The 24,919-nt window shown below is 37.5% G+C and overlaps 14 non-coding genes across 14 annotated transcripts; 9 read left to right on the top strand and 5 right to left on the bottom strand.

Moving 5' to 3' along the window:
- Window positions 1–134: 134 nt before the first annotated feature.
- Trnag-ucc (transfer RNA glycine (anticodon UCC)) lies at window positions 135–206 on the top strand. Its single transcript has one exon. It is a non-coding gene; the product is annotated as a tRNA-Gly (tRNA).
- A 1,035-nt stretch (window positions 207–1,241) lies between these two features.
- Trnaq-uug (transfer RNA glutamine (anticodon UUG)) lies at window positions 1,242–1,313 on the bottom strand. Its single transcript has one exon. It is a non-coding gene; the product is annotated as a tRNA-Gln (tRNA).
- A 1,242-nt stretch (window positions 1,314–2,555) lies between these two features.
- Window positions 2,556–2,627, top strand: Trnag-ucc (transfer RNA glycine (anticodon UCC)). Its single transcript has one exon. It is a non-coding gene; the product is annotated as a tRNA-Gly (tRNA).
- Window positions 2,628–3,242: 615 nt separating this feature from the next.
- Trnaq-cug (transfer RNA glutamine (anticodon CUG)) lies at window positions 3,243–3,314 on the top strand. Its single transcript has one exon. It is a non-coding gene; the product is annotated as a tRNA-Gln (tRNA).
- A 1,364-nt stretch (window positions 3,315–4,678) lies between these two features.
- Trnag-ucc (transfer RNA glycine (anticodon UCC)) lies at window positions 4,679–4,750 on the bottom strand. Its single transcript has one exon. It is a non-coding gene; the product is annotated as a tRNA-Gly (tRNA).
- A 3,073-nt stretch (window positions 4,751–7,823) lies between these two features.
- On the top strand, window positions 7,824–7,895 carry Trnag-ucc (transfer RNA glycine (anticodon UCC)). Its single transcript has one exon. It is a non-coding gene; the product is annotated as a tRNA-Gly (tRNA).
- A 2,256-nt stretch (window positions 7,896–10,151) lies between these two features.
- Window positions 10,152–10,223, top strand: Trnag-ucc (transfer RNA glycine (anticodon UCC)). The gene has a single exon. It is a non-coding gene; the product is annotated as a tRNA-Gly (tRNA).
- Window positions 10,224–11,381: 1,158 nt separating this feature from the next.
- Trnaq-cug (transfer RNA glutamine (anticodon CUG)) lies at window positions 11,382–11,453 on the bottom strand. The gene has a single exon. It is a non-coding gene; the product is annotated as a tRNA-Gln (tRNA).
- A 2,688-nt stretch (window positions 11,454–14,141) lies between these two features.
- Trnaq-uug (transfer RNA glutamine (anticodon UUG)) lies at window positions 14,142–14,213 on the bottom strand. Its single transcript has one exon. It is a non-coding gene; the product is annotated as a tRNA-Gln (tRNA).
- Window positions 14,214–15,483: 1,270 nt separating this feature from the next.
- Window positions 15,484–15,555, top strand: Trnaq-cug (transfer RNA glutamine (anticodon CUG)). The gene has a single exon. It is a non-coding gene; the product is annotated as a tRNA-Gln (tRNA).
- Window positions 15,556–15,845: 290 nt separating this feature from the next.
- Window positions 15,846–15,917, top strand: Trnag-ucc (transfer RNA glycine (anticodon UCC)). Its single transcript has one exon. It is a non-coding gene; the product is annotated as a tRNA-Gly (tRNA).
- Window positions 15,918–23,609: 7,692 nt separating this feature from the next.
- On the bottom strand, window positions 23,610–23,681 carry Trnaq-uug (transfer RNA glutamine (anticodon UUG)). The gene has a single exon. It is a non-coding gene; the product is annotated as a tRNA-Gln (tRNA).
- A 542-nt stretch (window positions 23,682–24,223) lies between these two features.
- On the top strand, window positions 24,224–24,295 carry Trnaq-cug (transfer RNA glutamine (anticodon CUG)). Its single transcript has one exon. It is a non-coding gene; the product is annotated as a tRNA-Gln (tRNA).
- Window positions 24,296–24,818: 523 nt separating this feature from the next.
- Window positions 24,819–24,890, top strand: Trnae-uuc (transfer RNA glutamic acid (anticodon UUC)). Its single transcript has one exon. It is a non-coding gene; the product is annotated as a tRNA-Glu (tRNA).
- Window positions 24,891–24,919: the final 29 nt, after the last annotated feature.

Here is a 24,919-nt window from a genome sequence, read left to right on the forward strand (position 1 = left end):
TTTCATAACGAAAGAAACTAGGACATTAGGAGGTCGTTGGTCGGATCAGGGAGGTAGTCTGATTGAAAGGGGATTTCAGATAAGAGCTGATGTACCATGTGAACATTTTTTTTTCGGTGCATTCCCACATCAAAGCGTCGGTGATATAGTGGTGAGCATAGCTGCCTTCCAAGCAGTTGACCCGAGTTCGATTCCCGGCCGACGCAGTATTTTTTTTCTTCTGTGTGATTGAGGAAACAACTGTGAAAACTGAATCCTGAGATATAGGGCTTTTTTCATGCTATCTCATTTTTATTTTTTTCAAACAAACAAACGTTAACGGACGCTCATAGCTCCTGGTACAGTTAGTATTCAACATTAAAATAGGTATTTTAATCCTACCTTTGTAGTTAAGTTTGTGTCAGAGTGGAGCCCTGTCGAGAGAAAGTTAAGCTATAGCTTATGATTTGACTTTACATTCGGTACATACGGAACGGAAACGAGAAAACACTGCAGCGGAAATGAATGGTTCTCCAAATTGACTGTTTTCCTGGCGAGCAAAGGGAAAACATTCGCTACATAAGCAAAAGGAATGCGGTAAAAAAAATGGAAACTAGTTTGTGCTACAAATAGGTAAAGGAGTGGTTTAATTAAAGTTAGATTGAAAAGTATTATATAAGCAGTGTCATTTCTGTCGAATCTTTGGTGCTAAATAAGAAGTTGAGATTGCAGTCCTGTAGATTACTAAAGCTAGCCCTAAGATTTATAAATTAGAAGGACTGGTATCAAGACCGCGCCGAGATTTGAACTGAGATTGCTGGATTCAGTGTTCAGAGTGTTGAGCATTATATCGTAAGACCTTTACACATGAGAAACACATATGTCTCATACATTGCATCCCTAATATATTAAAGATTGCTATGCCGTTTTCATAAATATGGAGGACTCCGCGGAAATGCACTCTTTCACAGGCCTTGTTAAAATTGAGGCAAATAAGATTAGTTCTGTTCGTCTTCCTACCAATAACACCACTGGAGTGACTTCAGAGCGGTATCCATTTGAGGGTCGAAAGTAATCAGGCTATTGCTTTGGTTTTAGTTTTGGTTTTACTCCGGTTTGAGATTGGATTAGTGGTCTAATTGTTAGGAAATTGCTCAGTTTAGTTTTAATGAAGTTATGATACTCAAAATAATAAAAAGTCCTACATTTGGGGCACCAAATTGATGTAGACGGACTATTTGAATCACACATGTATTCCCATCAGGTCCCACCGAGATTTGAACTCGGGTCGCTGGATTCAAAGTCCAGAGTCCTAACCATTACACCATGGGACCTTGCATACGATAACTGCAGAAATTTGCCAAGTAATTTGATTTCAAAGTGCACCATTTTTTAGGAAATAATAATTTTTATCATTCAATGAGGCTAAACTAAAGAATTTGATCTTATATTGTCTCTTCCTTAAAGCGAAACTCAGTGGACAATAATTTTTGTTACAACCAGTATTCTGTCAAGAACCCTCTGACGTGCGTGTTCGTTTCTGGTTTATTTGAACCTGACGCAAGTTGACTAGCGTGGATCTTTGTAAAAGCAAAGTGAGAGGAAAGTCCTGACACTGGACATCACTTGTTTCTACCAAGTTCAACGCCTTAACGTTCACAATCGGTGTTTACAGCAGTTCACCCTTAACTAATTTGAAAAAAAACGTTTATTCATTATTTACAGTTGTTTATATAAACTGCAGATTTATGGCGAAACCTTAGCAAACCTCAGAAGTTTTCCTAAAACTAAATTTTATTGAAATAACATAGAGGTCCCGTTTTGCACTATAGCGTTGACAAAGTGGACCATCCACCGGCATTTTATTGAAGCTGCTTTTAATTCAGATCAAAGACTAGTCACTTGACGTAATTTCAGATTTTTTAACAAATTGGTGTAATGATTGGCGCTCTGGACTCTGAATCCAGGGATCCGAGTTCAAGTCTCGGTGTCAGATGCGATTTTTTTTTCTCTCTCTTTTCGATATTTTATAGTTTCATTTTTGTTTTAAATTTTCTGTCGAAAAATGTCGATCCCGAACAGTTTTGTTCAGCGTACTAACAAGTGTAACTGAATAAAAAAAACTGTTGCCAGCTTGTAATATTTCAGATAATCTGACCTTCATTGACTCGGATTTTTTTCGTAATGCCTATGCTGACCACCAGAAATTTAAATATGATTTAGGCAATCAGTTTCCACGCTAGCTCTAGAAACGTTGTTTGATAACAACCCATGTCCTCAAGTCATTGTCTCCAAGGTTTTTTTTTAACTATGCATTTGTCTGCCAGCAATTGAAGTGCTAGTTGCTAGTTATTCCATTATTGCCACTTTGTATTACTCGTCATCTTTTTAGCAATCCCCTGAAAGCTATCTATGAGCATCAGGAAGTTTTAAAAAAAGGTGTTTTGTTTTTACTCTTCTGCTTTGCATTTTTAATGTGAGTTCATATCTTAATGTGACCTTCCAATATCAGCAATTTAAAATTTATTCACCATTGAAAAGATATTGCCCCCCCCCCCTCAATATTTGCTAACATCGCGTCGGTGGTATAGTGGTGAGCATAGCTGCCTTCCAAGCAGTTGACCCGGGTTCGATTCCCGGTCGACGCAATTAATTTTAGAGTTTCTGGTAAAGCAGATTAAAAATGCAACTGTGAAAAGACAATATAAAAGCAAGCAAGGTTGGGTTGTTAGTATGTATCATCAGAAGCACATTGAATGTTTCGTTTTCCAGTTTCCGATATAAGGAGGAATTATTTTCATCAGATGCACTACAAAAATGAATAAAATTCACTGTTTTAATAATTGCTATTAATTAGTTCTATCACTATCTTAAAATGAACGATTGATTTGTAACGCTACTGCAACCGGGCAGTTGATCCATTGAACAAGACTGCTACTGATTCGCCATAGTTACGTTGTCTACAATTATTATGATCTACCGAGCTGTCTTGGACATTACAAAGCTGAGCTCGTCACAGAAGCAGATGACCTCTTTGTTTACAATTTTTTGCTTTTTGATACCATTAGTTATTATTATGTAGCATTATTTTTTTTGTTACAGCTTTTGAGCGTTTTTCTTTCTTTAAGGATTACCTGTACAGGGTTTGAGTATCGTATGTTTGGAAATGGAGTATTTACAACACATTTTTATGTTTATGAACAAGGAAACACTGATTTTACTTTCTTGATGATTTCTATTTTTTCCGTTTTCTCTATGTACACGGTCCCATGGTGTAATGGCTAGCGCTCTGGACTCTGTATCCAGCGATCCGAGTTCAAATCTCGGTGGGACCTGTCAGGATTTTTTTTTTTGCTTTACAATTATCGCGGATTAAACATCGTTTCCGTCATCTGATTTTTATTTGTCTCTTAGTGAGAGAGTTCTTTGTCGAATGTCTTTCAGAATAACTCTTTTTTTCTCTAATATATAATATGTGAAACCAGTTTGAGAAGCGATGCAAAAAAAAAAAGTAAGCTAATTTTAATCTTTCCATACCTAAAGTGAACACTACCAGATATGGTCTTAAGTCGTAGTGTTATGCAGCAGCAAAGTACTGGAATATGCTACCTCGTGACATTCGTTCCATGGCAGGCTCAAAAGACTTTTTGAAAAAGATTCGGCAAACTGATTTTCATGTTTACTACACTTTGATTATATTTTGTCGCTTTTAGCTCGGTTTTTTTTTTTTTTTTTTAGTGATTTTTAAATTAGCTTGATGTAAATACCTTTTTTTAAGCTCCTATAATGTTGTACATTACTTAATTTAAATCGTGGAACACCTGGAAACTAGCGAACAGCTAAGTGTGTACTTTTCCACGTTAAATAAAGTATGTCTATGTCTATGTCTAAAGAGAGGATGAAGAAGGGAGGAAATCCAAGAGAGGAATAGAAGATAGCACTGTTGAAGGAATGTGACGAAATGGCCTGGCTTCTTTACCTGGTTAGATAGATAGATAGATAGACACCTTTATTTAAAAGTAAAAATCACAAGGTTATATTTTCAAAGAAAACCCTTCAGGGAGCGTACAAACCATCTCTGCTATCAGTATCAGCCCTCAGGCTATTACCTAACATAGATTATAAACAACATAGTTACGTAACAAAGATTATAAGTGCTATAAATAAGGCCAATGCTACTGTCCATGTGAATGAAACTTAGTGAAGAAGAATACGTGTGAAACTGCTTACTGAAAAAAGAAAAGATAGTTGCTTAAAGAAGTCCAGGACATGTGAACTTCTCAGTAACTGCTATAATAATTCTTGTTTGATTTTCATCAGTTGCGAGTTGTGTCATGTACCTCATCAGTAAATTCATAACAAAAGAAACAAGGCGGTCGTTCGTCGGATTAGGGGGTAGTCTTATGAAAGGAAATTATCAGATAAGAGCTGATATACCATGCGAACATTTGCTCCGACAATTCAAGTTTCATTATATAAATGAATTTTCCTTTTTGACTGGAATCCTTCATCAAAGCGTCGGTGGTATAGTGGTACATTAACTGTACCTGGAGTTATGAGCGTCAGTTAACGTTTGTTTGTTTGTTTGCAAAAAAAAAACAAAACAAAACAAAACAAAATAAGTAAGATGGAAAAAAGCGCAACATCTCAGGATTCAGTTTTCATAGTTGTTCCCTCAATCAGAAAAAGGAAAAATTATTGCGTCGGCCGGGAATCGAACCCGGGTCAACTGCTTGGAAGGCAGCTATGCTCACCACTATACCACCGACGCTTTGAGGTGGGAAAAAGATACTGAAATATAATATTGATTTTTAATGAAATCTGGACAGAACAAATGTTCGCATGGTAAATAAGCTCTTATCTGAAATCCCCTATTAATAAGGCTACCTCCCTGATCCGACCAACGACCCCCTAGTTGTCCTAGTTCCTTTCGTTATGAATTTTCTATTCTCTCCCCCCTTCCCCCCTCCCCTTCCCCCCCCCCCCTCCAATAACACGACCTCTCGAAGAAGTCTGATAAGATACAGGACACAAGAAAAATAAAAATCAAACAAGATAGTGTGGGAGCAAATGTCGTAAAATTAAGTCCGGTGGGAATTTCGTACTGAAAGCAAGCCACCAGTGTAGAGGTGTTTATTAACGTCTAGTAAACGTGAAAAGTTTTGGTGGCAACTCTGCAACTTGCTAGGACGGGTTTAAAGGAAGGTTGAAAATCGGACGTATATGAGCCAACATTAAAACCAGGCTGGTACATTAAATTCTTTATAAGCTCATCAATTACCATTGGTTAACCACCAAACTTGGCAGATATTCTCAAGTTAATTATTTAGTAGCCTGCGAAAGCAGACGCATTTCCGGCTGTAGCTTGTCTCCGTCGAAAAATAACGTCTGCGAACCCGAGCCAGGAAAGGATTTCTGTGACGTAATGACTTTTGTTTCTCTTTGGCCAATCAGATTCCATGATACAATGAAAATCGAGTGCTCCTGGTAGCGAATACCTCGCGCAGTAGTTCTGGGGTTACTTGAGCTAAACTGTGATTGGCTTAAAATTCCTTCGTCACAGAAATCGTTTCCTGGCTCGGGTTCGCACACGTTATTTTTCGGCGGAGACAAGCGACAGCCGGAAATACGTCTGCGTTCGCAGGCTAATTATTCAGTGACTACTGCTGATTATGCCCGACGCAACTTTTTTGACTAAAATTAGATTAATTTAAATCATAAGAAATGCCTTCCGGTTTTGGTTGAAATGAAAATAGTTGTGTTCGATAACACCTGATAGAAAAAGAATTTTTTTTCCTTGCTATTTAAGATTAATATTTTGTACACTCTCTTATGCTACGGTCATAATTAAAAAGCAGAAAATTTCGCGCTTTCCACAACACGTCCGACCATGATGGCCTAAAATTAAAGTAAATATATACCCTGAAAATAAAACGTGAGGTCCCACCGAGATTTGAACTCGGATCGCTGTATTCAGAGTCAAGAGGGCTAACCATTACACCACGGGATCGTATATAGGACGATTCATGAAACTAAATACAGGTTTACTTATACGGTGAAGGTCCGGTCGAAACAAATACACTTTTACAGTAACTGTTCGCAACGGCAGACAAACAACAAGTATAAAATAATAATGAAGCTTGAAAAAGCAAGGGAGTGGTTAAAACCAAAACCAAATTCGATTGAAACTGCAGAGTTCGATTGAGACTGAAAGGAAGCTACTTTTAATTCAGATCAAAGAATACTCACTTGACATAATTTCAGATTTTTTAAACAAATCTAATTCTCAATCTGTACAGGGTCCCATGGTGTAATGGTTAGCACTCTGGACTCTGAATCCGATCTGAGTTCAAATCTCGGTGGGACCTGGTTACGTAAGACATTTTTTTCTTGTCGATATATTATAGTTTCATTTAGAAGTCCTAGAAATAGGCCATATTCGTATTCTCGGTATTGGACTGGAACTAGCTTGCAATGGAGGCTCATGCGGGGGAATATCACTAAAAAGCGATTTATTTCATTTGCATTTGAAAAGGCTCCCCACATTAGCCTCAGTTGCAAGCTAGTTCCAGTCCAATACCGAGAATACGAATATGGCCTATTTAAGGAGGGATTTTCAGAAGAAAGTAGTAGAAAGAAAAAGGAGTTTGACATGATAAGAAGTTAAACTGAATAATAACATGTTGGCAGATTTATTCTGACCTTCATTGAATGGAATCTTTTTCCTCTTGCCTTTATAGGCCCTTTGCAGCTGGGGTCACGTGACCAAATTTTTCCTAAAAAAATTTTGTATTATGGGCTATAACTTAAAGAATGCCAGAAATAGAAAGAGCGCATCGAAAGTACCAAAATGGCCAAGTTTGAGGCCCCAGGAAAAAACGAGTAAGTTTATACCATAGTTTGAATTTTCGAAAAATTTAGAGGAATCGTATGGAAAATGTTGCTGGAGAGCAAGGTCTTGCTCTCCAGCAACATTTTCCCATACAAATCTTCTTATTCTTTCAAAAATTCAGACCATCATAAAATCTCATTCTCTGATGATGGGGGCCTCAAACTTGGCCATTTTGATATTTTCGACATGCTTTTTCCATTTCTGGCATTCGTTAAGTTATAGCCCATAATTTTATGAAAATTAGGTCACGTGATGGCTTAGCTGCAAAGGGCCTATTGTCCACCAGAAATTCATATATGGTTTCGGCAATTAGTTTCAACGCTCTAGAACAATTATTTAATAACCATCTATGTTTAATTAATTATCCATTCGCCTGTCACTTTAAAGAGCTAGTTATTCCGTTATTACTATTTCTTATTACTCATTGTTTTTTTGTTTTTTTTAAGCAATCACCTATATTCATGAGTTCCCTAAGTTTAAAACAAAGGTGTTTTGTTTTTATACTTCTTGTTTTTGCATTTTTAATGTGAACAGGTTCCCATGGATACTTATAGCAATCTGGACTCTGAATCCTGCATTCCGAGTTCATATCTTGGTTGGACCTTCTAATACTTTTTTATATTTTAGCGCAACAGTCTCAACAATTTTTCTTGTAAGAACCACGAGAGAACTAAAGATACCAGTTTTTAACAGAAAAAAACCATGTATCAAATTTCCATCTTCAAAACGACTTCAATTCAATGAAACCAGTGCTTGCTGAAATTTATAATACATGCATGTTCTCCACGGATGTTCTTAAGACTAGAGTTACGTTAGTACAACTTTTTACCGCAAAAGCGAAGATTGAAAACCCTGGGAACGAGAGTGACTTTTGATGATAAAAATATAAAATTTAAGTACTAATAATAAGAAAAAAGTTATTTACTTGCTTCCCTCATTGTGTGCAAATATCGCGTCGGTGGTATAGTGGTGAGCATAGCTGCCTTCCAAGCAGTTGACCCGGGTTCGATTCCCGGCCGACGCAGTTTTTTTCTTTTGTCTGATTAAGGGAACAACTGGGAAAACTAAATCCTGAGATGTTGGGTTTTTTCATGTTATGCAATTTTTATCTTTTTGCAATGGCGAAACCTCAGGAAACCTCAGAAGTGTTCTTAAAATTAAATTTTATTGAAATAACATGGCGATCCCGTTTTGCACTATAGCAATGACAAAGTGGACCATCCATCGATGTTTTTACTCAAGCTGCTTTAAGTTCAGATAAAAGAATACTCACCTCAAGTAATCTCAGATTTAATCGCACAAACTCTACAGGGTCCCATGGTGTAATAATTAGCACTCTGGACTCGGTGGGACCTAGTTACTTGATATTTTTTCTCTTTTTGACCTTTTATAGTTTCATTTTGAAGTTAAAGAAGGGTATACAGAAGAATAGAATATAAAAGTGTTGGCAGATTTTAATATTTTAGAAAATCTGACCTTCATTGACTCGGATTTTTTTTCTCTTGCCTTTATTGTCAACCAGAAATTCAAATATGGTGTAGGCAATCAGTTTCAACGCTAGCCCTAGAAACGTGTTTTGATAACCGTCCATGTCCTTAAGTCATTGTCTCCAAGGTTTTTTTTTTTTAACTATGCATCTGTCTGCCAACAGTTGAAGTGCTAGTTGCTAGCTATTCCGTTATGGCCATTTCGTATTACTTATTTTCTTTTTAGCACGCACATGTTTTAACGAGATTTTATTTCTCCTAAATGTTGCGTGGGTAAATAAGGGATTGTTGATGTTGTTGTTTCACGATTCCCTGAAAGCTATCTATGAGTATCAGTAAGTTTAAAGCAATGGGGTTTGGTTTTTACTCTTCTGAACACGGACCCATAAACCCCTCATCCTGCGATCCGAGTTCATACCTTGGTTGGACCTTCAAATATTTTTCTGATGTTTTAGCCCAGTATTCTGGCACTTTCTTGCAGGAACAAGGAGAGGACTAAAACACAATGTACCAGATGTTCATCTTCAAAACGAATTCAATGAAATGCTTAGTGAAATTAGCAATACATGTTCCCCGCGGATGTTCCTCAGTGTATAGGGCAGGGCTAGAAATTAACTTTTTCGTTCGGGAGCCAGCTGACGACTAACGGAAAAATTTTGGTCGCCAGGTCGTAAATTTTGGTCGCCAACTTATTTTATATATAACTTACACAAGAACTCGATTTTATACGTTACTTTGCATACAAGAAAAGCCACAATTGAAGAGCGAAAACAATTAGAAACAACACGAGTAACACTTAGTTATAAAGCTACCGTTGTTCTCAGGTGGTATGTCTCAGCTCCGAAGGTGATGGTTGTCTCCACAGTCGTTTTAAATGAAGCGAAGCATAAAACGTTTTTAATACGTGGTTTTCATTGTGAGACAAACACGGGTCCTTGCATATTTTCCCTTTGCTACTTCTTCGAAATGCCGTTCTTTATTTGGTACTTGCTTCCTCGACGCCTTTCGCTCACATAATTCTTCAACTGATTGGTATCTGCCACCATTTTCGCGGCAAATGAAAAGCACATGGCGTTGAAGTGCGCCTGCGATCCCAGTTTCGGAAGAAGCGGTTGAAACAATATGGCGCGCCGTGAACGCAGTATCGACATGTCGAAATATGCATTCAATTTTTTCGATTATCGTGTAATATCTGATTCAGACATTATTTTACTGGGGACGGAAAGGTGAGTTGTATACTAGCTACCATATCCGATTGATTTCCTAATATAAAGATTTACAAACAAAAGTTGTGTCGTGGTTTTCTTTAGTTATCGGACAAAACGCGAGTCGCCAGCTGGCGACCAGTTCTGAAAATTTAGTCGCCAGTGCTCAATTTTTGGTCGCATTGGCGACCAGTGAGTCGCAATTTCGAGCCCTGTAGGGACGTTAGTACAACTTTATTTTTCCTCCAAGGCCAAGATCGAAAAGGCTGGTAACGAGAGAGGATTCCAAAATCCTTGCACCCTTTTCCTCCTTGCAGGAACCAATTGAGAACTGAAGAGAACATTTTTTAACAGAAAATCAGTGCTTGTTGAAATTTATAATACATGCATGTTCTCCACGGATGTTCTTTGGAATAGTTATACGTTAGTACAACTTTTTACCGCTTAAGCGAAGATTGAAAACCCTGGAACCAGTTTGCATACTAAATAACCTTGCACCCTTTTGCTTTTACTTTTGATGGTAAAAATATAAAATTTATGTACTAATAAAAGGATGTTTACCTGCCTCCCTCATTGTTTGCTAACATCGCGTCGGTGGTATAGTGGTGAGCATAGCTGCCTTCCAAGCAGTTGACCCGGGTTCGATTCCCGGCCGACGCAAGTATTTTTTGTATGCGTGTCTAAGCATGCAAAAGCAGAAAAATTTGATTCTTTAACTTGTTGAAAACAACTGGGTAAAGAACATAGAGCAGCGAGACTTGTTTTTCTGGGTGTATTTATCGTTTTGTTTTCCATTTTCTGATGTAAGGACAGAATTATTTTTATCAGATGCAGTGCAACGAATGATTGACTCTTCTAATTTTTGCCATTAATCAGTTCTTCTATTATTTTTAAGTGAAAAATAGATTTAATTGTAACGCTATTGTGGCTCAACAGTTAATTCAATCAAAAAACTGCTAATACGCCACGGCTAAGTTGTGCACAATTTTTCTGATCTACTGAATATCCTGGACGATACACAGCTGAGCTCGTCACAGAAGCAGATGGTCTCTCTGCTTACAGTTTCTTGCTTTTTAATACCATTAGTTATTGTGCAGCTTTATTTAGTTTGTTTATTTATTTATTTATTTATTTATTTATTTATTTATTTTCATTATAACCTGAGTTTTCTAGAAGACCTGAACACGGCCTGAGTTTCACAAGTTTGCAAATCAGATGGAGTATTTACAACACATTTTTATGTTTATAAACATTGAAACACTGATTTTACTTTCCTTATGATTTCTTGTTTTTCCGTCCTATTGATGCACACGGTCCCATGGTGTAAAGGTTACCACTCTGGACTCTGAATCCAGCGATGCGAGTTCAAATCTCGCTAGGACCTTGCAGGAATTTTTTGTTTTGTTTGGTGAACATAGCAGAATAAGCTTCGTTTCCGTCATCTGTTTTTTATTGCTGTCTTTCAGTTTGGGAGTTCTTTATCGAATGTTTTGCAGGGTAACTCTCTTCTTTTCTAATTAGATTATGAGCTCGAGATTCCTATCACGCATTGTTTTAATATAAATCTACTAGTGGTTCAAAACTTTACGCTTTATCCGCTTCACAGACACTTCGAAAACGGAAAGAAGTTGCCGCCATCTATGGGAATTAAATTATCAATTGAATTATAAAGTATTAAAAGATATCAGTGTTTGTTTCATAGTTAAAACTCACCTAGTTATTGCGTCGTTAATACCACTACAAACTTTTTAAGAAAAACAAAAACAAAAGACTGTAACTATAACATATCAAAAGGATTCAAAGTTATCCCATCTAATTAGGTCCCACCGAAATTTGAACTCGGATCGCTGGATTCAGAGTCCAGAGTGCTAACCATTACACCATGGGACCCTGCATTGATTAGGTAATGAAATTGTTAGCATATTGAAATTTACGTCAAGCAAAGGCAAATCGGGACCGGCATGCTATTTCACTAGAATTTAGGATTAAGAAAACTGCTGAAGTTCTGAGGTCTGCTGCGGCGTTCGCCATGAGTTTGTAATTTATAAATAAGTGTGAAAAAGGTATGTAAAAAAATCCGGAAACTTGTTTGTGCTACAAATAAATGAAAGGAGTGATTAACTTAAAGTCAGATTGAAAATTATTACGAGGGTACCAATCACGCATCACGCTGACTTTTTCTATTAAATCACGCATCACGAAGAATTTTTTCACCAATCACGAGTAACGTAAAAAGAAGTAAGTACATCGCCAATTTTACTTTCTCGACCCTAAAAGCGTCGTTAAAAGAAGAACTCTGCCGATTCAACCACAAAAATGCATCGGCAAATATGTGACCTTTCACGGGGAAACGTTCCTTATGGTATCCGTTCGAACGGTTGAACGTACGTCAAATGAAAGGATAATTTGAATAACGATAGTCAATTTACTTGTTCCAAGATATCTTAAGACTTCTTGGTTCTACATGAGCTGATAACCACTGAATATAAAGAGTAACGACTCTAGAAACGATTTAATGAAATGTAAATTGAGAAGGTAAATGTGAGGGATTCATGAGATGTGGGCTGTGTAGGTATATGTTGGGAATTAATGCGATGAAAGCTGTGCAGGTATATGTGGGGGACTCATGAGCTGTAGGTTGTGTAGGTATATGTAGGGGATTAATGAAATGTAGGCTGTGTAGGTATATGTAGGGGATCAATGAAATGTAGGCTGTGTAGGTATATGTAGGGGATTAATAAGATGTAGGCTGTGTAGGTGTATGTGGGAAATTTAGTGAGATGTAGGCTGTTTAGGTATATTTAGGGGATTAATAAAAAGTAGGCGGTGTAGGTATATGTAGGGGGTTAATGGGATGTAGGCTGTGTTGGTATATGTGGAGGACTAATGAGATGTTGGTTGTTTACGTATATGTGGGGGATTAATGAGATCTAGCTATAGTCTGTGCAGGTCTATGCAGCGGATTAATGAAATGTAGGCTGTGTAGGTATATTTAGGGGGTTAATGGGATGTAGGTTGTGTAGGTATATGCGGAGGACTAATGAGATGTAGGATGCGTAGGTATACGTAGGGGAATAATGAAATGCAGGCTTTGGGGGATATATTGAGGGGATATTAAGAGGTGTGGTTTAGGAAGAACCCTTGATTATATATTTAGGAGGTATCGTTTTAAGAGAGATTAAGAGAGATGGGTATATTGCAGTGGAGTGAACTGACCGTCCAACCATCCAGGTGGTGTCGCACTTATAAAGCGAAAGAACAAAAGGCTTGGCTGTGCGCCAATGAAAAAACACTGACGTCATAGCTAAACCGGACAAACGAACTCCTGACACCGGCTGGATTTGATTATTCAAAATGGCGGACATACCTCAATTTAAGGCTATAATATGCTAGTTGACCAAACATTCTTTAGATGCACGCTTGTGTTCTGTAACGGCTTTGTAATTTATGCTATACATACAGTTATATATTAAAATACGCGTTCGCCTTGTGTATCTTGAGTTACAGTAGCCAGATTAAGCCTTGATTGATGACGTTCGTTTAAGGTTCTCTCTGCCATCTAATATTACATGTTGTAGTGAAAAGGGTAGTAGTTCAAATTCGTCGACAACGTCTACCGTCTAAAAATGCCTACGAGCAAAAACAACTTCCGGTGCCTCGCCGCCTAAAACATTACAACTTTCAATGTTATTCCACCAGATATCATTGTTTCTGCAACATTTAGATTTGAGGTCAATTAAGTGGCGAGATCTTCGAGAACTGAAAGCTATGGAAACAGAATACTGTAATGATTACTTGGTTCGGAGCGAGAAAGCCCCGAGTATCAACTCGCCAAGTCCAAGGACGTTATTGATGACGATGGCCTTTAAGTATTCAAAGCCTTAAGCTATACTGAAGAAGAAGAAGCAAACGATTGCCGTGTAGTAATGGGGAAGATGAAAAGGTATTGCATCAGCGAAGTAACGTAAATGAGATTGTTTCAGCTAGAGGGAAAAACTTCCTACCGAAACGCTCGACAACTTATTTAAAAAGAATTAAAAGAACCTTGGCAAAGAGCTGGAATTTATGTGAGTTTTTAGGGTTTTTATCCCATACTCTCATCTGCCTTCGATTGGTCTTGGGATAAAACATGAGCAAAGCACAAAGCAGCCACTTAGGACGACAGACCCCACGTTAAAGAAGTGTATCGACCTTCCAGCATCCGGGATGCAAATATAGGGATCTTAACTATGACGAAGGCGACGCCGAGGACAACTCCTTGTAAAATTGAATTTGTCCAGGATGGCTATGGCTCTAAAACCTCGCTCAGGCTACACATATGCAATGACAGCTTTCAATTCTAAATGGAAATACGAAAAATTAGCAGCTCGACTCATCGTTCGTGTTCGCGGTCATTTTGCAGTGGACGGCTATGAAATGTACAAAGGTTTACTGAACACACTTGTTTTGGTTTGGTTTTGGTCAAGCTACGACACTCAATTGAAAATGACTCTACGTATTAATAAAAATAATAAATAGTCTTGCGTTTGGGACGCCAAAATGTACACGGACTATTTGAATCACAGTTGTATGGCCATCAGGTCCCACCGAGATTTGAACTCGGACCGCTGGATTCAAAGTCCAGAGTGCTAACCATTACACCATGGGACCTTGCACACGATACCTGAAGAAATTTGGCAGGTAATTTAATTTGAAAGTACACCTTTTTATAGTAAAATATAATTTATATCATTTAATTAAGCTAAACTGAAGAATATGTTCTTATCTTGTCCCTTATTAATAATGGTAATTGAACTGAGTGGAGTGATTTTCAGTGATTCTGGCTCGTAATCATCTCCGTCCCTTTTTTTCACTTCGGCGTAGAACTTCGTCAGGACCTTGTCTAATTCTTCCGGCGACATTGTTTCGATGCTGACATTTTCATGATGGCGGGACTTTGCCCCGCTTTGGAACACGTTCATCCACTGTTTTGTAGAGCGGGACGTATTTTTATTCACTGCAACAGACTTCAGCTCTTGTATTTCATCGCTTGACACTACAGGAAACCTCGAGACGTCTACTTCATTAGTTGCCTCTGAATTTGTTGCTGTGTTTTCTTCGTTTGTTTCTGTTTTCCTGGCCTCGGGATCACACGGAGCTTCTTCAGTAGATGGTAAAGAAATATGGCCAAAATAATCGTCACAAACTATACTGAAAGTTGGAAACGACTCCCGGAAAATTTGATTTTCAGCCTGGAGGAGCTGGTCATCATCATTTAGATACTGTACGTAATTAAATTCATCCATTTTTCAAACTTAGCGAAGTTTTGGCAACAAAAGTTGCCAAACTTGCCAAACAATGGCTTTTTTGTCTTTCATTTTCCTGCAATGTGATTGGTTAATTGAAAAAAGCCTTGAAAACTGATTGGTTGTTTTGCTTTAGTGTCCCATTCTCATTGGCTGAGAAAAAGATGCGATTTGGAGCAAAAAATTGTGCGATTCGTGAATAAATCGCACCATTAAGAGCCAATCAGATTGCAAGGATAACCAGTGATTTCAAAATGGATTTAATAAAGAGCAAAATTCAATGAACAACAATTTTTATCGGAACCAGTATTTTGGTAAGAACCTCTGACAGTGTTTATAATTTATTTATAACGAAAGTTGGCTACCGAAAAGGGCAGCTCCTTTAACAGCGAGAGGAAAGTGCTGACACCTCAACATCACTTTAAGACGGCGATGACAGCAGTTAACTTTAAATAATTTGACAGAAAATATTTTCATTTTTTTAACGCTTATTTAAAAACTATAAAATTTATGGCGAACACCGCAGCAGACCTCAGAACCTCAGCAGTTTTCTTCAAAGTAAATTCTATTGAAATAGCCTTTGCTTGACGTAAATTCCTATATTTATAATACATTTAATCTCACAAACTGTGCAGGGTCCCATGGTGTAATGGTTAGCACTCTGGACTCTGAATCCAGCGATCCGAGTTCAAATCTCGGTGGGGTTGTTACAATTCTTGTTTGATTTTCATTTTTCTTGGCTCAAGCATCTTATCACGCTTCTTCGAGAACTCGTATTATCCGGGGGGGGGGGGGCGGGGGAGGTGGGAAGGTAAGAAAGAGAATAGAAATTTCATAACGAAAGAAACTAGGACAAGTAGGGGGTCGTTGGTCGGATCAGGGAGGTAGTCTCATTGAAAGGGGATTTCAGATAAGAGCTGATGTACCATGTGAACATTTGCTCTCTCCAGATTTGAATGAGAATCAATATTTTTTTAAAATTCTTTCTTACCCCAAAGCGTCGGTGGTATAGTGGTGAGCATAGCTGCCTTCCAAGCAGTTGACCCGGGTTCGATTCCCGGCCGACGCAGTGTTTTTTTTTCTTCTGTCTTACTGAGGAAACCACTGTGAAAACTGAATCCTGAGATGTTGGGCTTTTTCCATGTTACCCAATTTTTACTTTTTCCAAACAAACAAACAAACAAACAAACAAGCAAAAACAAACAAACAAACAAACGTTAACTGAGGCTCATAGCTCCTGGTACAGTTAATATTCAACATTAAAATAAGTATTTAAATCCTACCTTTGTAGCGAAGTTTGTGTCAGAATTGGAGTCCTGTCGAGAGAAAGAAAAGCTATAGCTTATGACTTGATTCTATGTTCGGTACATACAGAACGCAAACGAGTAAACACTCCCACCGAAATCAGTGTTTCTGAAAATTGATTGTTTTCCTGGCGCGCAAAGGGAAAACATTCGCTACATAAGTAAAAGGTATGTAAAGAAACCACAAAACTTGTTTGTGCTAGAAATAGTTAAGGGAGTGGTTTATTTAAGGTTAGATTGGAAAATATTACCTAAGTAGTGTTAGTTCTGTCAAACCTTCGGTGCTGAACACGAACGTGAGATTGTAGTCCTGTTTCCTGTAATGACAGCAGGTCGATTACTAAAACTAGCCTTAAGCTTTATAAATTAGAAGTATTGGTATCAAGAACGCGCCGAGATTTGGGAACTGGGATTGCTGGATTAAGTGTTCAGAGTGTTGAGCATTATATCATAGGACCTGAACTCATGAGGAACAACAATGTCTCATACATTGTATCCCCAACATATTACGGTTTTTCATCTCTTGATATATAGATTGCAGGGGAGAGATTAGCATAACGTGCTAGTGGTCGGACGTGTTTTTCGTTGCTCCTCGAAATGGCGGAGTAACAAGTGACCACGTTCCCGAAGCTAATCATTGAAATGCCTGAAGATAGTGGAAAACCTAATGAGCCCAAAAGAGGAAGAAGTAGGAAACGTCAAAGAGGAAGCAGCTCCAAAACGGACGAAGAAACTAACGATTCTGACATGATTTGCGGTCAACATGGCGACCAAGTTGACCAAGACGACGACCAGACAAGCGCTGTTCGCTTTGAAGAAATTAATCAGAAGCTTGACAAGCTCTTGACTCTTTGTCCTCTAATTGAAGACCTTAAGACCCAGTTAGCGAAGCTAAAGGAAGAAAATATAGAGCTAAAGAAATCATTACAATGGGCGACAGACGAAGTAAACGATTTGCGAAACAACCAGAATGAAATGAGAGTCGAACTAAATAACTCCAGAGACATGTTGCAATATGTCCAGCAAGATCTCCAGATGCAGACCATACGCGCAACATTAAAATTGAAGCTCAGTCAAGGCGAAGTAACATTAAATTCTTTGGAGTATGAGAAGCAGAAGCTGAAAGTAACCCGTACGAAACAGAGAGGATCGTAAAACTTCTTCTTGTCAACGAGCTCAAAATGCCGAAGGAAGACGTGGCGAATTTAAATGAGTACACCGCATGCCAACTAAACGTTCAGCAAGGATACCAACGAATAAACTAAGACCTATTATAGCCAAGCTGAGTTTTTACAAAGATAACGGCCGTATATTTAAGCACGTGAAGAATATCGACCCTGAGTTAAAGATCGGCGTCGCAGATGACTATCCCAAGGAAATAGATGAAATAAGGTAGGCGCTACTACCAGTGCTAAGAAAGGCCAAGAGGGAAAAGGCTTCAGCCTCGTTCAACGTGGACAGACTTGTAATTAATGGTCAAATTTACCGTGGACCTGAAACTGAGAAGTTTCCTTTCTATGCAAAAGTTTTGTCTTCGTAAAATCGCTATCTGATCTTATTTAAATCACAAGACAGCTTCGGGAATCCATCTTGCACGGTAAGCTGTCACATTTTCAAGGGAGTTGTTTACATTTAGGTCATATGCATACTTGAGACTCCCTTGCCTCCTTTGCGAATTGTTAGTAAAGTAGTCAAAAGTGCCAGATTCTAACTTTGCCGTCGTTGATTACTTTGCCCTGGAATTTCCTAAATTTTCAGGGCTTTAACTGTACAAATTTGATAAATTTATGCTGGCACCTTTTCATTTATTTGTGTTTAGGTTGGTTGTATTTTTCAGTGTCGATTTTCGTTTACATATCAAGAACGAGTACCCAATTACGTTTAAAAGATTCCGTTTTACAGCCAACTACAGAAGATTCTATAATAATTTATATACCCAAATTCTAATGCTAGTTACACCGGTGGCTTTGTCATCACCGCAAAAATTCTCCAATTTTATTCAAACCAATTTATTAAGATTTGAATATGACAACCCCGTTTAAAGCATCTTTTTGCTCACTTAATGCCAGAGGTTTAAACCAAGCACGAAAAAGACGACAGTTGTTTAGGTGGCTTCATAATTATAAATTTGACGTAATATTCCTACAAGAAACTTACTCAACACAAACTGTTGAAGCGATATGGAAATCTGAATGGGGAGGGAACATCATTTACAGTCACGGAACAAATCATTCAAAAGGTGTTGCAATTCTCTTTAACCCCAAACTGGATGTACGCATAGGGAGCTCTGAAGCTGACAAAAACGGGAGATATTTACTACTAGAAGCTTCCATATTTGAGTCTACATTCTTGTTTTGTAACATTTACAGCCCAAATGACAATAACAGTCAAATTACATTCTTCTCAAAGCTCAGTGACAGTCTCAGGAGGCACGCTGATATGCAAATTGTTCTAGGAGGCGATTTCAATTGCGCTCTAGCACCTTTGGATAAAACTGGCGGAACTTCAACTGAGAGAAAAACGACAGTAATTAGCAAAATCAAAAACTTGTGCACGAATTTTGACCTCCAAGATGTGTGGAGATCACAACACCCCAGAACATCACAAAACACATGGCGCAATAACTCGTTGAAAGTGCAGTGCAGGCTAGATTATTGGCTGGTTTCAAAAGAATTGTCAGCGCTTGCGACAGATTCCGGAATAGTCACCTCAACAATATCAGATCATTCTGCACTAACTCTTCACCTGCAATCAAAAGAGTATGTTCAACGAGGTCCAGGTTTTTGGAAGATAAATAACTCTCTTTTAAGTGATGAAAGGTTTGTACAGGATCTATCGAGTAAGATACCGGAGTTCAAAACAAAACACGATTATTTGGATGACAAAGGCCTATACTGGGACATGATTAAAATGGAGGTGAGAGGTTTCTGTGTTCAATATACAAAACGAAAAAACAGGGAACGCCGCAATACCGAAAAGCACCTCCAACAACAAATTGATCATTTAATGAACCAGCTTAAGACTGACAGAACAAAAGAAAACATATTAAAATTTTACCGTCTCAGAGCAGAATATAATGCGATAGCTGAATACAGAACAAAAGGTGCTATAATAAGAAGCAGGACAAGTTGGCATGAAAATGGCGAAAAAAACACTAAATATTTTCTGAATATGGAAAAAAGACCACATTGTAAATCTCACATTTCAAAGCTTAAAACAAACGACGATAAGGAGATCAACGATCCTAAAACTTAGAACAAGGAAAAATGTTCTATAAAAACCTATATACTGCGGCGCACGGTAACGACTCGAATTATGAACTATTCTTTGAAAATTGAATTATTACTAAACTCGATGCAACTCAACAAGGGGAACTTGAGCGTCCGCTTCTCAACGAGGAGTGCTTTCTCATATTAAAACAGTGTTCCAAAAATAAAACCCCAGGAACAGATGGCCTTTCTGTAGAATTTTATTTACGGTTCTAGTCTTTGCTAGGAGAAGAAATGGTATATGAACACGGACAACTGAGCATAACGCAAAAACAGGGCATTATCAAGGTGATACCAAAAAAAAGGAAAGACAAGTCATTCCTTGCAAACTGGAGACCCTTAAGCTTACTCAATGTTGATTACAAAATCGCTACCAAAGTTATAGCACACAGGATTTCAAGTGTTCTTCCAATCATTGTCAATGAAGACCAAACCGGATATGTCAAAGGCCGGTACATCGGTCAAAATATAAGGCTAATCACAGACATCATGAAGGTAACAGAACTAGAAAGTATACCTGGTTTGGCCATTTTTGATTTCAAAAAAGCATTCGATACGGTGGATTGGAACTTCCTCTTCAGGGCGCTGCAAGTTTTAACTTTGGCCCGTGCATTCAAAAGTGGATTAGAACTTTTTACACCGATTGCTCCAGCTGTTTTATTAACAATGGATTCGCATCTGAGTTTTTCAAACTCGAAAGGGGTGTCCGTCAAGGTTGTCCGCTCTCAGGCTCTCTCTTTGTTCTATGCGCGGAAATCTTAGCTAACGCCATTAGAAATGACAACACCATCAAAGGAATAAAAATTCATGACAAAGAATTTAAATTGTCCCAGTACGCTTATGATACAACTGCCTTTGTTTTTGACACGAAATCTGCAACAAATTTATTCAAACTTTTGTCAAACTTTCAAGAATGTTCTGGCCTAGAAATAAATAAAAGTCAAACTAAAGGAATGTGGTTAGGCGCAAGCCGCAAAAACACAGCAAAACCCCTGGGAATTGCTTGGCCAGCTAACTCTATACTCGCACTGGGAATTAATTTCTCGTATAATGATGAAATTGTTTACAATAAGAATTTTGAACAGAAACTAATCAAAGTGAAAAGCTCGCTTAACTTGTGGTATCCTAGAAACCTTACACTTTATGGTCGCATAACGATTCTAAAATCCTTAGCGATTTCCAAACTCGTTTATAATACATCTGTCCTAACTTTTCCAACAAAATTCATCGCCATGGTAAATCAAGCAATTACGCAATTTGTATGGAGTAAGAAAGCTAAAATTAAATACAGAACAATGATAGGGCCGAAAGCGCAGGGAGGGCTAGACATGCCCGATTTTCAAATAATCAATGAAGCGCTTAAAGTTGTTTGGGTAAGAAGATTAAGTGACAGCAATGGAACCGCAAGTTTTTTTTTTTTTTTTTTTTTTCTTTATTCTTTTTAAATGCTACTTACACTACTTACAATACAATATTAATGTAGTTACTTACACTACTTACAAAAAACTTATTACTTACGCCACTTACGATACTAACACTTACTCTATATAATACGCATACTCACGCTACTAACAATACTAATACTTACACTGCTTACAATACAACATAATTAGATTACTTGCCCTACTTACAATTCTAGCACGGTAAGATCATACCAGTTTACTCCTGTCAGTAATGTAAATTCCGAATTGCGAATTACAGAAAATATGCATGGTATATATATATGCGCCTTGTTTCTTTTCCTTTCATTTTTATTTTCGTTTTCAGGGGACTAGGGTCGAGTTGTCAAGAGATTACAAAAGAGGCAACAGAGGCTCCCACTTTTTTAAAACGATTGTAGTTGTATTTTTTTCCATTTCATAGATATGTTTTAAATACAGTAAGAAATCATTTAGTTTTGGAGAACATTTTTTCTGTCTACATAGCCAAATGTAATATTTAGCATTTAAGCAGCAGAAGTTAATTTGGAGTTTATGTTTGGAGCTATCCGGCCTTAGGCCCAGTGCTGTATCAGGCTCTAAGGGTGTCTCCTTGGCAATAACTTGGCAAGACTGTAGCCATACTTCAAAATTGTTCCAAAAATATTGAGTTTTTGGGCAAGCCCAAAATAAATGTACAAGTTTCTCTGTTTCTCTTTCGCAGAAAGTGTATTTCTCGCTATCGACGAGACCAATTTTTTTCAAGAAGTTGTTTGTTGATATTCTTCTATGAAGAAATTTAAAATTGAAAGTTATAAGTTTTGTGCTCTTTGTACATTGAAAAGCCATTTGGTAAACCTTTTTCCAGTTGAGCTCTTGTTTTGTTGTGAGAGTGACGTCTTCCTGCCACTTTTGTTGACTTTGATTGGGTGGTTCACTTTTTCCTGATACAAGTTTCTTATATACTAGTCTACTAGGTTTTCTGCTTTTTAAAAATTTTGACAAGAAACTTTCATGTTTAATAGAGGTTCTGATGTTATGGGGTATATATCTTTGAAGAAGTTTTATTGAAGAAATGATTCCAAGAAAGGTTAAAGGTCGGGCTGTCAGGTCATGTATAGTCTGGAAAGCAGTGAGCGAGAGAAACTTTAATGGAACCGCAAGTTGGAGTCATATCCCTCTTTCCTATCTACAACCAGTTGGTGGTCTGTTTCTTCTGCAGTGTAATTTTGACTTAAAGCTACTTAAAGTTGATATACCGATTGATTTCTACAAAGAAGCTCTGTGCGCCTGGCAAAAAATTAACTGCAGTACTCCTAATACCAAAAAGCAGGTACTGAATGAAATAGTTTGGAACAATCATCACATAAAGATAGAAGGATATTCCATTTATTACAAAAAATGGCACGATGCTGGATTAACTAAAATTGAAGACTTTTTTCAAGGTAACAGATTCCTAACTTTTGAAGAATTCCGTAGCAAGTTCAAAATTAACACAAACTTCTTAAACTATTTCGGTCTATGCCACGCAGTCCCTCAAAAATGGATCAATATTCTCAAAGGAAATGTTACTGAACCCTTGGAAAAACGTTCTGAGAAGGATATGATATCTTTAGATAAACTCTCTTGCAGATCAGCAACTAAATTCTTTGTTAAGAGTAAATTCGTTACGCCTACAGCTGAACGAAGGATGAAAGAAGCCAGTCTAAAAGAACATACAATACAACTCACTTAAAGCCTTCCCTTTAATGTTACAAAAGACACTAGACTCGCCATTTTCCAATACAAAATAATTCATCACATTCTACCCACAAATTCGACACTTTTTAGAGATTCATTAAAGGAACATGATAAATGTCACCTCTGTGGAGAAAGACAAACGTTAACCCACCTTTTTGTTACCTGTTCTGAAGCTCAGCATTTTTGGTCTCTCTTTACTAATTGGTGGAGCTCCAAAAACGGGGATAGGATCACTCTCGATAAAAATGAAATAATATATGGCCTGACAGATAACTTCGCTCGTCGTCTTGGTTTAAACCTCTGCATTATTATAGCCAAATATTATTTATATACTGCCTCCAGAAAAGAAGAAGAGTTTTATTTCGATGCTTTCTTGGCGATGTTGACAAACAAAATTAAAATTGAGAAACATAAATCTAAGTCACAAATTAATATGTGAGAAAGCCTCCTATTGTAGCTAACCCCTCAGTTACATGAAAGATATTAACAAATTGTAATGTAAGATATTATTGTAATGTAAGTTATTAATATAATGTTAGTATTGTAAGTTTTGTTATTATCGTTAAATTGTAAGTTACGTTGACATTGTAAGTAGTAGGTAATTTTTGTATGTAATGTAATGTAAGATATTGCAATAAAGAAAAAAAAAAATATATATATATATATATAGATTGCTATGTTGTTTTTATAAATATGGAAGACTCCATGGAAATGATCTCTTTCACCGGCCTTGTTAAAATCAAGGCACTTAAAATCATTTCTGGTCGTCTTCGTACCAATTGAAACCAAGTGACTTAAGAGCGGTTAAGAGTGTCGAAAGTAATCAGATAATTACTTTGGTTTTAGTTTTGGTTTTACTACGGTTTGAGATTGGATTAGTGGTCTAATTGTTAAGTAATTGGTTTGGTTTCCGTCAAGCTACGACACTCAACTGAAAATGGCTCTATCTATTGATAAAAATAATAAATAGTCCTGCGTTTGAGACACCAAAATGTACATGGACTATTTGAATCACAGTTGTATGCCCACCACGTCCCACCGAGATTCGAACTCGGATCGCTGGATTCAAAGTCCAGAGTGCTAACTATTACACCATGGGACCTTGCACACGATAACTGAAGAAATTTGCCAGGTAATTTAATTTGAAAGTACACCTTTTTATAGGAAAAGATAATTTATATCATTCAATTAAGCTAAACTGAAGAATATGTTTTTACCTTGTCCCTTATTAAGAACAAAATTCAATGAAGAACAATTTTTATCAGAACCAGTATTTTGGTAAGAACCTCTGACAGTGTTTATAATTTATTTATAACGAAAGTTGACTATTGAAGAGGGTAGCTTCTTTGTAGTGACACAGTGAGAGGAAAGTGTTGACACCTCAAAATCACTCGTTTCTACCAAGCTGAACACCTTAAGATGGCGTTGAGAGCAGTTAACTTTAAATAATTTGACAGAAAATATTTTCATTTTTTCAACGCTTATTTATAAACTACAAATTCATGGCGAACACCGCAGCAGACCTCAGAACCTCAGCAGCTTTCTTCAAGGTAAATTCTATTGAAATAGCATGCCGGTCTCGATTTGCCTTTGCTTGACGTATATTCGTATATTCTAACAAATTTAATCTCACAAACTGTGCAGGGTCCCATGGTGTAATGGTTAGCACTGTGGACTCTGAATCCAGCGATCCGAGTTCAAATCTCGGTGGGACCTAGGTAAATGAGATAATTTTTTACTTTTCGATATATTATAGTTTCAGATTTTTTAGTTTTCCTTAAAAAAAATTCTAGTGGCATTAACGACGTGATAACTGGGTGAGTTCTAACTATGAAACAAACACTGATCTCTTTTAATAGGTATAATTGAATTGACATTTTAATTCCCGTAGGTTCCTCCTGTTGTTGGCATAACAGTTGACCCAAATGAAATACATTTTGTTAACTGTTGTTACAATTCTTGTTTGATTTTCATTTTTCTTGGCTCAAGCATCTTATTACGCTTCTTCGAGAGGTCGTATTATTCGGGGGGTGGGGTGGGGGAAGGTGGGAAGGTAAGAAAGAGAATAGAAATTTCATAACGAAAGAAACTAGGACAACTAGGGGGTCGTTGGTCGGATCAGGGAGGTAGTCTGATTGAAAGGGGATTTCAGATAAGAGCTGATGTACCATGTGAACATTCGCTCTCTCCATATTTGAATGAGAATCAATATTTTTTTTTAGTTCATTCCTACATCAAAGCGTCGGTGATATAGTGGTGAGCATAGCTGCCTTTCAAGCAGTTGACCCGGGTTCGATTCCCGGTCGACGCAACTAGTTTTAGAGTTTCTGGTAAAGCAGA

Source organism: Orbicella franksi, chromosome 2, assembly GCF_964199315.1.
Source record: "Orbicella franksi chromosome 2, jaOrbFran1.1, whole genome shotgun sequence".
Lineage (NCBI taxonomy): Eukaryota > Metazoa > Cnidaria > Anthozoa > Scleractinia > Merulinidae > Orbicella > Orbicella franksi.